Genomic DNA, 12,434 nt, shown 5'->3' with positions numbered 1-12,434 from the left:
ACATTTAGGCAACATTTTATTGAATGGTAGAAAATTTGAACAAATGAGACATTTTGTTATCTCTCTATTATGACATTAGTTCGAACTTAAAAAAAAGTGATCACCCATTACACATGCACACACCCAAGTACCCACACACACACATACATACACACACATACATACACATGCACTCAGAAACCATAGAAACACAAACACCTAGAACATGCTGTACAAAACTAACTATAAGCTCCATTAATAACATCCATCCATCCATCCATTATCTGAACCCGCTTATCCTGATCAGGGTCGCAGGGGGGCTGGAGCCTATCCCAGCATACATTGGGCGAAAGGCAGGAATACACCCTGGACAGGTCGCCAGTCCATCGCAGGGCACACACACCATTCACTCACACACTCATACCTACGGGCAATTTAGACTCTCCAATCAGCCTAACGTGCATGTCTTTGGACTGTGGGAGGAAACCGGAGTACCCGGAGGAAACCCACGCAGACACGGGGAGAACATGCAAACTCCGCACAGAGAGGCCCCGGCCGACGGGGATTCGAACCCAGGACCTCCTTGCTGTGAGGCGGCAGTGCTACCCACTGCACCATCCGTGCCGCCCATTAATAACATAGTAAAGGCAAATAAATTGTCAATAGCTTCTTTTTTTAACTATCCAATAAATACTAATTGGTAGGAGATGGTATGAGGTTTGACAAGCTAGTAAGGAACTGTTTTAGAAACCCCAGACCTCTGTGTATTTTGTAAATCTTCCAGTGTAAACAGTTACATTTATTGCCAAATTACTTCACAGTTTTATAGACCTTTGAGCTGTTTGACTTTGACTGTGATGTAATGACATGACTTTACGGAGGTTGGAGTGAATAACTGAGCTAATATTTTCCCACTTCACATAACTTTTTTCCTGTTGCTGATAAAATGAATTGCACACTGTGTGTCTACAGCAGAATAAAATACCCTTTCAGAGTCTTTCTTTCCCCAATATAACTAGCAGGCCTCTCAGACTATTCTCTACACTTGCGGCATGTTTGGCAAATTCTCTGGAGACAGGGTGCTACAGGGAATGCTACTGGCTCCCGTCACCTCCTGTGGGTGTTGGATGAGATCACTGAATGTTAAGGTGGAATGAAGTAGCCTTAAAGAGGAATACTACGAGACTCATTTGGTTACTCCACTCCACAGGGAGATTCATCTGTTCCCTTGTCTGTCCACTGATCAGCCTGCTGGCACAGTGTACCACTGTATTTCCAGAAATTAATGGCCATTAGTTATGTGGCCAGGTTCCCAAATCGGAATACCTTGTTTCTAATTTTTTACACAAAGTGTAAAAGCAGAAGACATTGTGACAAAAAAAGAAGATTTATGGAGATTTATAGTGGGATGACTTCCACATAATAAACAGAGGGGAAACACAAATATATCACAAAATATTTAGATATCTTTATTTAAAATTTTATTTCAAAGCTTTTTTCTCCGATGGGGTTTGGGGATTCGATTTGTTAAAAGCATTGTACCATTAAATATGACTTGAGTTTAAACCAGACTCGTTAGCTGGAACTGGGCAGGTATGGTTACAGTGTGACACTTTGCAATAAAATGAGCGAAGCATCACAACAAATTAGAGTTCCCAGCCAAAGGTACCAGGTCTTCATTAAGGCTCAGTGAGTGGGTTTGGACATGTGCACAGTAAATAAATAAATAAAACTCCTACCTAATACAGCTGGCAGTCTCCATCGACACAGCTGGACAGCTAAGCTGTTTCCCAGCTTCAAGCTGGAGGGTGAGGCAAATAATAACCAAACTCCAGAAAAACATGTCAAATCACAAATCAGCTTTTCAGTCCAAACAGGTTATCCACAAATCAATTTGAAAACACACAAACCTTTCCTATTGACAGCAACAAAACCATTCTTAAAATGGCAACAATTAATAAACTAACCAGCAAGTTGCATCAGATGGTGTAACACTTTGGGTTTATAGTATTTTTTGACATCTTAAAACTTGCTACTTTCTTTAAAAAATGTATTTTTAATTTTTGATGTTGTGTCATCTCCTGGAAAGGCAGATGCTTAGCTAGCTAGCTTACTAACTACATAAACTGCTGTTCAGTTGCTTACATTTCATAATACAGCTTTGCCTCACATATACTGTAGTGCCCTAGTTGTTGGCTAGTTGGTGCTAGCTATTATTTCCCTCTAATAGCCTTTCAAACACTGATAGAAAGCGATAAAAACACAGATTATTTAGCAAGTAAAGACCAATTAGTCTCAGTTGTTTTGGAATGGTGTGATAGAGATGCAGAGGTCCAAGCAGTGATAACTTCAGACCTGCTTGTATTCTCCTAATTGAAACACAGCAGTTGGCAAACAGAAAATCTATAACTATTCATTAGAAGGTAATGAAGGAGGAGCAGGCAATAAGGAGAGAGGCAGAGGAGTGAATCAAGACTCCTTACAAATATGAAAAATGAGCAAACAGTAAAATCATGTAATCACAGTTCACATTTATGTTGTCACATACCTTGGAATCATCCTACTCCATCAATTTACAGAGAACAACTTATAGGGCTATCTAGGCATAACCCAGGTCTTGGCATTGTTTTCTGTAATAGCTATTTCACTTTCTAGGAATGAGACTACACATACTGCACTGTATACATTTGAAAAATTCGTTTTTTGAGGATTTATTGACGCAAGGTGTCGTGTAGTTACCACCACACTTTGCATTGTCACACACAAATATAACACTATTGATGGAACATTGTCATTCGTGATGAGTTTTCAGCATATGATAGAACCAGGCTTTGCATTGTTTGAGTGACTGAGAGAAAAATCTGAAGATCAAGAGAAGCCTTACTCAATCATGGAATCTGGAGAAAAAAAAGTATTATCTTTATTCCTGCTTGTTTAAAAAATGTGAAAAGGTGGACATGGCAGATGGTGAGTGTTTCAGGAGATCGAAACAAAATCTGAGGCGCACCTGCAGGTTGCAGGACAGACGGCCCGTGAAAATCGAAACCTTTTCACAATGGCGTTTAGAAAATCAAACTACCGTGCCCCGGCAGCCACCAACAATGGCTGGTAGAAGAAAGGCCCCGGCTCTGCGCTTTTGACCTGCACTCTCAATGATTTGAGTTTACTACACCTTAACTACTGTAGTCCTTTTCATTAAGGGTTCCTACCCTCTCTCTGAGGAGAGCCGTCTGCAGGTGGGAAAACACACCCTTGGTTCCTTGAGAGGAAACCGATATGGGGCTCTAGCACGGTTCAAGGGTTCAAGGCCATGGAGAGACGCCAAGCTGCCATTTCTATTCACTGTAAACCAAAGAAACATGATTTCATTCTTGTTTTTTTTCCTCTGGCAGGAAGGTTTTAAACACAGGTTAGCTTATTAAATGGACTTGAACGTACCTGAGCTGTGTTGATTTCGGAGGAACTTGAGAGTTGCCTTGCCTAGCTGCGTTCCATCTGCTGGTGGTGGAGTCTGGTCAGGGGAATGCTGAAGAATAAGCTGGGTGGGTATTAGTTATCATGTATTTACTACATACATAACTAACATAACATAACATAACATAAGGTAATGGCTAGAACAGGGCATTCAGCCCAGCAATGCTCACCTACTACCTCTAAGTGTACCTACTGCTTAGTTTGCCTAAAAGCTAAATAGTATCTAACACCGTATCAAGCCTGGTCTTGAAAACCCCCAGTGTTTCTGCCTCCACTGCATGTACTGGCAAGCTATTCCACACATTGACCACGTACATGCAGTATACGTATTTGTTTATTTTTTAGCTTAATCTGCATTTTTTGCTCCAAATTTCATATGCTCCATAATTGTTATAAGCCATACCAGCGCCGCAGTATCATATTTACTGTGACAATTTACTGTGGGAGACTAATGTAGATTTAATGGGTCCAAAAAAAGAAATAATACGGAATATTTGAAATTTTCCACTGCTTTTTTCCCCTTTTAAGTCCCATTATGTCTATGGACACACATACACAGACACACACACAGAAGTATTATTCTAAAACCACTTCCAACTAACTTGAAAGGACAGTAAAATAAAAATATTCAGAATTCTCCATTTGAGGATAGTAAAGGTATTTTCATCTCTCTTTATAATAAGCAGCGTTTACTGTATTTCTGGAGGTACTGCATGGATCATTGCATCAATTTGTATCCAGGCATTTGCTTTCATCCTGTCATATTTGCACTGCAAGTGATACAGATTATGGCAGTGACATGTATTTGAAATGTATGGATTTTTTTGAGAAATCACCAGTTGGATCTCTCCATGTCAGTGTGGACAAAACACACAAGGGGCATGATTGTCAAGCAGTGAAATGCATTATTTAGTAGGAGCTAATCAATACTGAAACGAATCTGGTCATTAACATTGAAAAGCATCTCTCTCTCTTTCACACACACACACACACACACACACACACACACACACACACACTCAGGAGCGACATACAAAATCATCCTATGTCAGTATCAAACTGTATTATGACGTATATATTTAATAATGACAGCTCCATATCACATAGATCGCTAGCGATGTCAGTCGGTCTGATATACGGATAAGCGTTTTAACCTAATTACTCTGTCGTGTTAATGCAATGAAGCAGTGTAAAAAAAATAACTTTTCAAACATAATGTACAGTACCAGATAAACTGTTTAGAGAAATCCTACCATTTACTTTGTACATTCACTTGTTAGAATCATCAATCTGGAAACTTCTGGAAAAATAAAAGCTCTCATATTTCATAAAGGCAAACCCAAGGCAAGCACTGTGTAGAGCAGAACATTTCCCCCTGAACAGGAGGCATCTGTGGGAACCACACACCCTGGCTTTCTCCTCTACAAGTGCCCCGTACACACCCTGTAAGACTCATTACATAGTTTTAGAGAAATGTTCCTTTATTTCCCAACAATAAGCTGACTAATTAGAACTCAAACCACTCACAGACAACAGGGGAAAAAAACATGCAGCCATTTGTCATTACTTTATTGAGGCCTAATGACTTTATACCGCCGTTGTTTTTTTTTTTTCAGTCAGGCATTTTCTAAATCCAAACAAGGTAGAGCACACACTGCACGTACGCCCCATTCGTATCGCACAAGGAATCTTGAAGAAAAGGGTAATTGCAGAAAGATTACGTCATGCCCATTTGGTGCTACAACAGTGACTCACACAGAAAGAAAACACTGTCGATGATAGATCCAGTGGCTTTTTCTAACTTCATGCTAGATTGTGCTTAATTACAGAATTCTAACTTAATTCTTACTTTGCACTGAATGTTGAATATTACATATATTTTATTCATTTTGGAAGAGAGTTGTTTGATTGGGATAGCCCTGCATGTTATTTTTTGCAATTTGACATTCACTTCAGCATTAACTGTGCATATTAAAGGCAGCCGTAGTTGATGCCTCAGATGAAAGTTCAACAGAATTTTAGTTTGTAAGTACATACTGTACACAATAAATGTGAGGGTCTTTTGGTTTGTTCTTCATGTATTACCTTTGCACTTACTGTAGTCCATCATTGTGGATGAAGTGCTCAGAAATGATGAATGTCATCCTAAAATGTTCATTTTAAATAAGCTATTTGTTGTTGTGTTAATAAATTCCATTGTGTGTATATGACCTAGTATCACCTGAACTCATTTAACTTGCATCAATAGGTTATGAGGTGAGCTGTGCGTGTTTCAGGGACACAAAATGACAGCTGACTTTATACATCTTTAATGAATATGATTTAATCTCTTCCCCTCCCTATTTTTTTTTCTGTTGGCTACACACAGTATGGGCCCCCAACTGAATGTTGTGTGTCTGTATTATTCTCAGAAAGCATCTGTATTCCGTGGAAGCGCTTTTAATTTTCCCATAGATAAATATGTTTATCCCGCCACCTGCACTAACATCATATATAATGCAGGCATACACACATGCACATAGTCAGGCATGCAGGCTACCCCACGAATGGACGCAAGTACCTTCCTGCGCCCCCCCCCCCTCTCTCTCTCTCTCACACACACACACACACAGTATTCTATATATGCCCCCATTAATAATTCACCCTTTCCTGAGCATATTCCTTACTATGTCTGCACCTTCAGCACAGCAGCAGGTCAGAAACAGCCTTCTACACACAAGTGTAGCAAAAATAAGAAAAAAAAGAAAATTATTAATCATCGGTCATAGCAATATATTAACTTTTTGTTGGCAATCCAGCTATTGGCTGGAGAACAATGTGATCAAGCTCTCCCATGAGCCATTATTAGCATAAGCTTCGCACTAAATCTTAAGTTTTTGGTTTGTTTCTCTAACATGGAAGAGGGTGGAAATTTAGAAATTGTTTACTATTGTGTAGAGGCACAGCAAAGTGGTTTGAGTGCAGCAGGCTGCATTCGTTAAACTGTGAAATGCCCGGTGTTGGAAGAAGCAGGGAACGCGAGCTCCAAGTATGACGTCTGGCTAAATGAGCCCCATTGACTTGATTGACAAACCAAAAGCAATGGAGTAAGAGAAAGGGCCCTTGCACTTGAGGGAATTCAGCATTGGATTCCCATCCCCTTAATTAGTCACACACAAACCTGTAACCCAAGCTCCAGCTGAAAGAATTTTAATTGCTACATAATAGCTGGTTTAATACAATTGTGGAGCAATTATGTTTGGTATTTGGTGCATGCCAGTTTATAATCCCAGGATTCCCGTGTTTATTTGTGCAGTGGTGGGCACAGTACCCCTCTTATTCTCTGACTTAGCACAGATGTGCGCTTCTGCACAACATATGGGCCCCTGCTCACTCCAGAGCAAATCCGGAGAAGCCCTGCACTTGCCTTTTCCTCCAGTGGAAATGGCCCAATTACAATTAATTACTTTATCTTCTCGGGCAATTTGCATGTCTGTTTCCCTGATCTGTGGTGACCGCAGCACTTGCCTTGGGAACCGGCTAAGGTTAGACAGAGGCAGCGCATATGGCCTGAGCTCAGAGGCACCGGTGAAGAAGCAGAGGAGGGCTGTTTATTAAAATATATGTTTAACTTTTTAAAATATATTTAGTCAGAGCTGTTGTTTGTGTTTACGAGCTACAGCTGCATACAAAAGCTCTCCTGCAAGTGTCCTTGACTGTAATTTCAGCGCAGCCAAAAATGGAAATGGCTCACATGAGCAAACAGTTCATTTTAAAAGCTTGCACCAAACAATTGACACATATTTACATGTTTTATAGGTAGTCCTCTATTTCAATGTTTGAGACAAATTAACATAATGTCAAATAAAAGAGTAGCAGAGTATTTGGTTGCATATCCTTTATATGCCATGACTTCCTGATGTCTGTGACCTATCAAAATTATTCAGAGTCTGGATATCTTATTTTCCGGTTGTCCTACAAGCGTTACTAAAACTAAAACTGCATTTGAATGGATCTCAATGGGAATTTGGAAGTGGGACTAGATTCTGCCTGATTTTAGGGTCCAAGGTATCAAATGGGACTTAAACCATTATGCTGCTGCCAGATGTGCAGAAGATACTACACAAATCGTTTTTCGTGATTAATTTTCCTGTTGAACTCAATGGAATTACTTTAGACCCTTGATGACTTAAAACTATTTAGCCAGCAAATCTTGCCATGTATATATGAACAGTGTATGTACAGTAATGGTACATCCTAGACTTTTTTTCTTCCAAAGCCCATGAATTTAACCATTGTAATATTTTAATAATGTTCATTAAACCATAAACCATATGAGCTGGCACTTTTCCTTTAAAGCCACAGATAGCATTTGTTATCATTTTAAAATGAAAGACAAGCTGTGGCGGGCGACCCACGCTGCTTCAGTGCTTAATGCACATCCCTCTCGTTAGTGGTCATTTTTGTACCTGGAAGGTGACTGCTATTGTGGAAATGTTTGTCCGTGTTATTAGCCGGACCAGCAGGTCTGCAGGCTGCAGCTTGTTAGGCTGCAGCTGATGGTTTATTTATGCCTTTCCTTTTGCAAGTTGTCCTTGGTAGTGCAGGGATCCCTGGGGGTGGGCTCGGTGGAGGTGGGGGGGGGGGGGGGGGGGGCGGGGGGGGGCACACCGCGATGCTTGTCATGCGCTACCACGCCTGGCGTTCACGGCCAACCCTACCGGGGCACTAGACTCAGCCTCCATTTGCGTACGGCGGCTGAGGCCCGCGCAGTAATGGGTCTGCGCTATCTCTCTATTCGAAGGCGATCGGCGGCGCTCATCAGACGCGTGGAGAGGAAGTTGTGAGCGAGGGCCTGCGGGCTGTAATTGGCAGGGCCTGCTGCCCTTGACAACACAGGTTCCTTTATAAATAAATACTGAAAAATCAATCCTGGCTCTCATCTGCACATGGACGCGTGCTCCCCATAAACATATTTTCTCCCTTTTTTTTCCCCTGCTGGTTTCTGATCGGACTGCAGTGCATGTGTTTCACGACGCGATTTAACAAACGCTCTGTACCCAACTGGAATATTAGTTATGGCTTTACTTGATGAGAGAACTTTTCAAAAATGTTGGGATTGCCTAGAAACGATCATCAGAATATTATATTCCTTCAAGAATGGCTCTTCCTTTGAAAGGCTCTTCCTGTGGAAGCACTGTTCCAGCGCATGGACGAACCCCACGGTCTGCTATCATACCCATGCCAGTGCGGCCAACTGCAGCACAGGATGCTGCACAACTGGCTCTATTGTCGAGCCATAGGAACTAGAGTAATTTCTCACCAGCGCCCCCAGTGGTTGACCGTGCCCACGCACATCCTGTGAACCTGCGCATGAAGGGTCTTCCACCCACTCATGCCTGTGTGAGCCCGGCTTGCGAACTGCGGCGTGATGAAAAGTGGCAGCTGACACTACGCACTTTGAAGGAAAGCACATGCTTGTCTGCACTCTCCTGAATCTATCTCCTGGATCTATAGCTAGTTGCAGCTGTGAGCTCTGAGAAATGCAACTGGACATTGCAATATTTGAGAGAAAATGGAGAAAAACCGTAACAAAGAAAGCGTAGCATATGTATAACCATTACGCATTTATTTTCCCTCCCGGTCTTGACACATTTGCCAGAAGCATTTATGTTTACTCTTTCTCTCCAAATATTTCATCATTCTTATTTCAAAATTACCTGAAACTATTTTGTAAAGGTATGTGTGTTGGTATGGGGTTGGTTTTATCTCTAATTTGTTGACCATACTTATTACTTAAAGCCATTATGACACAGCTTTTGGCTTTATAGCGATGCATATGTATATATATAAAGATGTATATGTATAATACTGAACACACAAACATAGATTTGCTCTCCAAGGGAATCTAAAATGCACAACTTCAACAAGCCTTTAATTAATAGGCTTCCTCTCAGGCACCTGCATCTGTCACCCACCGCTTGGCACACACCGTAGGAACTAGTCGTGTTGCCACGGGAACTCGGACAGACTCCGAGAAATAATCAAAAGGCAATATGCTCGCAGGTACACATCTTGCGCCAATTATCTCATAACACACTTCCAAAACTTTCCTTCCTCCAAAACCCACAGAAGCACATAGTACATAATTATGGCAATCAATTCAGCGGCACAGCCGTCAATATCTATCAGATCAAACTCTCATTTTGGCTGATGCGTCTGCAAATGAAACACGAGGAAACCGTGCCCGCGTGTGTACGCACGCGCACCTGCGTGCGCGTTCGCATTCGTGAGCGTATGTTTTTATATAAAATGCAGTATCTCAGATTGCCCCCTCTGTTATTTAAATGACTAACTTATCTATAATTATGTGATTATCAGGCCGGCATGTCTGGTGGTTCCAGGCTGCACTCGGAGGATAATGTGCTCTGGCGGTCAGCTGCTGTTGAATATCTGACCCCTGCTGTTTTATTCAGAGAGTAACATTCAAAATGAGTCATTATACACTGCGCTGCAATTACTGGGAATCTGTGAAGACATACTGGATTTTGATATTGTGTGACAATCATATTAAATGTTTTTGGTGGGGTTGGGGGGGGGGGGGGGTGTATTGTGGGCAATTATTCAAGTGGAAAAAATAATTGGTTTAATTTATTATTTACCTGCTCAGGTTAATATGAGGATCAACAAGTTGCAATGATCATAGGAATCTGAATAATATAACTGCCAGTTTTGTGATGATGCGTGTTTTAAATATAGTGAATTGGGTATCATTTATAAATATGTTTTATTTCAATAACATTGGATATCTATCAATGCGATTTTGGATTTTGTAAGAAACCCACATTGTTCTCCAGACCTGTTTCAGTATACATGTGGCTTCAAAACAATATTACTTTCACTTTGAAAAAGTAATGGAGCAAAAACTTTTAATGGGGGGCTGGGTGTAAATTGAGACAGCAGTGGTCCTGCTGGTAAAGCTGCTGTCAGCTGTGTTTTTGAGGGGATAAAATGGCCGAAAACTGGCCTCCACTCCCCTCCGGTTCCCTAAACAAAGGGCCAGCAGGCTGGGAGGAGACCGCTCAGACCCAGCAAGCTGTCTTTAAACTGCTAAATAATCAAACATGGAATGGCATGTCTGTGGCAAAGGGTAAAATGGATGCACGCTGTGAGAGGGCTTTGGCTAGACAAACTCAGGCCCCTGGACTTGCTGAACTCTTCACAAACGGACGTCAACGCTGGTCCGCAGAGGTATTCTTCCTCCCGGTCAGAGGGGCGGGGGTGGTTTTGGGGTTAGGACGGCGGGTGGAGGGAAGGGTAGCAGGGGTCAGGCCGGGGAGGGGGAGGGAGGGAGGGGGGGGGTGGGGGTCCTGTTGAGGAAATGGTTGAGTGGTCGGGCAGACAGCCAGGGACCTGTCCGGTATAAATTAACACAGTGTATGTATGGGAATAGGCCACTGCACAGCTTTGCCTCACACTGGCTCAAACTCTTTTTATGCTCCACATTGGGTTGCAGTTGCGTTCTTTTCTTTTAATTATTAAAAAAACTGTTTCCTCCCTGGTATCCTCTGTTTCAGCAACCCATCTGCTGTGGCCTGAGCACATACTAATGGGACCCCCGATAATGTTCCGTCACCCGTTTCTGCTGAATGACATCCTCCGTCATCGCCATTCTTAAAGGGAAACCGTGAAGATTTTACTCTCAACTTTGGGAAGGAAAGCAAGGAAACAATTGTCCTTTTGTAAGGAGTGTTTTCTTTCTGACTCTGGTGCCTGGCCAGAATTAATCTCTGGTTGCAATAGGGTTGAAAAGGTCAACATTTTATTTCCCGAATGGACATGACTCAATGATGATGTAAGGTGGTTTTGACCATTCAAATCTCAGTAGGAAACAACAGTTTAAGTCATGGCAACCCTGTTTACGGCAGTATGGAATTTCAGTGCTGACAGGTAGTCCTGACGGGCTGTCAAAAGTTTTTATCAAAAAATCAGCAATCGGTTGAATTTTCATTTTAATCTTGTGGGTATACAGGATTCACCCTTTTCCCTTTTAAGACATACCGTATTGCACCATATGTGGTATTCTTGGACGGACTTTCTCAAGCCCCTTACAGGGTGAAAGAGCATGGCAGAACTTTGCAGTGTCATGAAAGGGGGCGTAACCTGACTCGCCTGTCCAACTATCCCGTTCCACTGACATTTTGAAGAGCACTTGACTCTACGAAGGGGAGGTTGTGTAACAGAATTCTAGCGAGAATTCAAATTTAGATCTCAACAGTGTCTATCCTCTGTACACAGCTTGCAAACAGTGCGTTGGTTTTTTTCCATGGCCCACATGTCTGAGAGGCATAAATCAAACGGAAGTGTGAATATGTACGCGGTACCCCAAGCATATTTAAATGTTACTGGGGATTAAGCGCCGGGAAGTCCGATAAAGATGCGGCATTCCCGCATTTTCGGATGGAAGGGGGCTAACTGCTAACCTGGACCCTTGCTCAAAAATAAACAGTGCCGTTTTGACTTCTTTTGGTTTGATGCAGAAAACGGTTGCAGTTGAGCGCGAGAGGAATAAATCAGTTTTATGTTTGCTCAAGGTTGGAAGCAGTCAATTCTGGCCCTGGGAGTGCCATCTTTCAACTCCTCAGCAAAAACATGTGCTCAAGGCACAGTTACAAAATGTGGTCCAAGCTATTCAGAGATCGTATTAATCATGTCTTTCACCATGGCTCTAAAAAGGAGGACCCACTGCGTTCTGCTGCTTCGCAGTATACACAACATGGTATTTTTGCATCTAAAGAGCACTTTGCACAGTGTTGAGCCCATGTTGAAAGCAGAGTACCAAACACCTACCACTGTAAGAGTCAACAATTCCTGGAGCTTCTTTATGATTGCTTGCTGGCCATAGCATTTACACATAAATATACCTTGGGCATATAGTGAATGTGAATTGGCGTACAGTTCATTACTTCATTCTATAGCTAAAACCAGGACGACAACCAAAA

This window comes from Conger conger, chromosome 4, assembly GCF_963514075.1.
Source record: "Conger conger chromosome 4, fConCon1.1, whole genome shotgun sequence".
Taxonomy (NCBI): Eukaryota; Metazoa; Chordata; class Actinopteri; order Anguilliformes; family Congridae; genus Conger; species Conger conger.
This window is presented reverse-complemented; position numbering follows the sequence as displayed.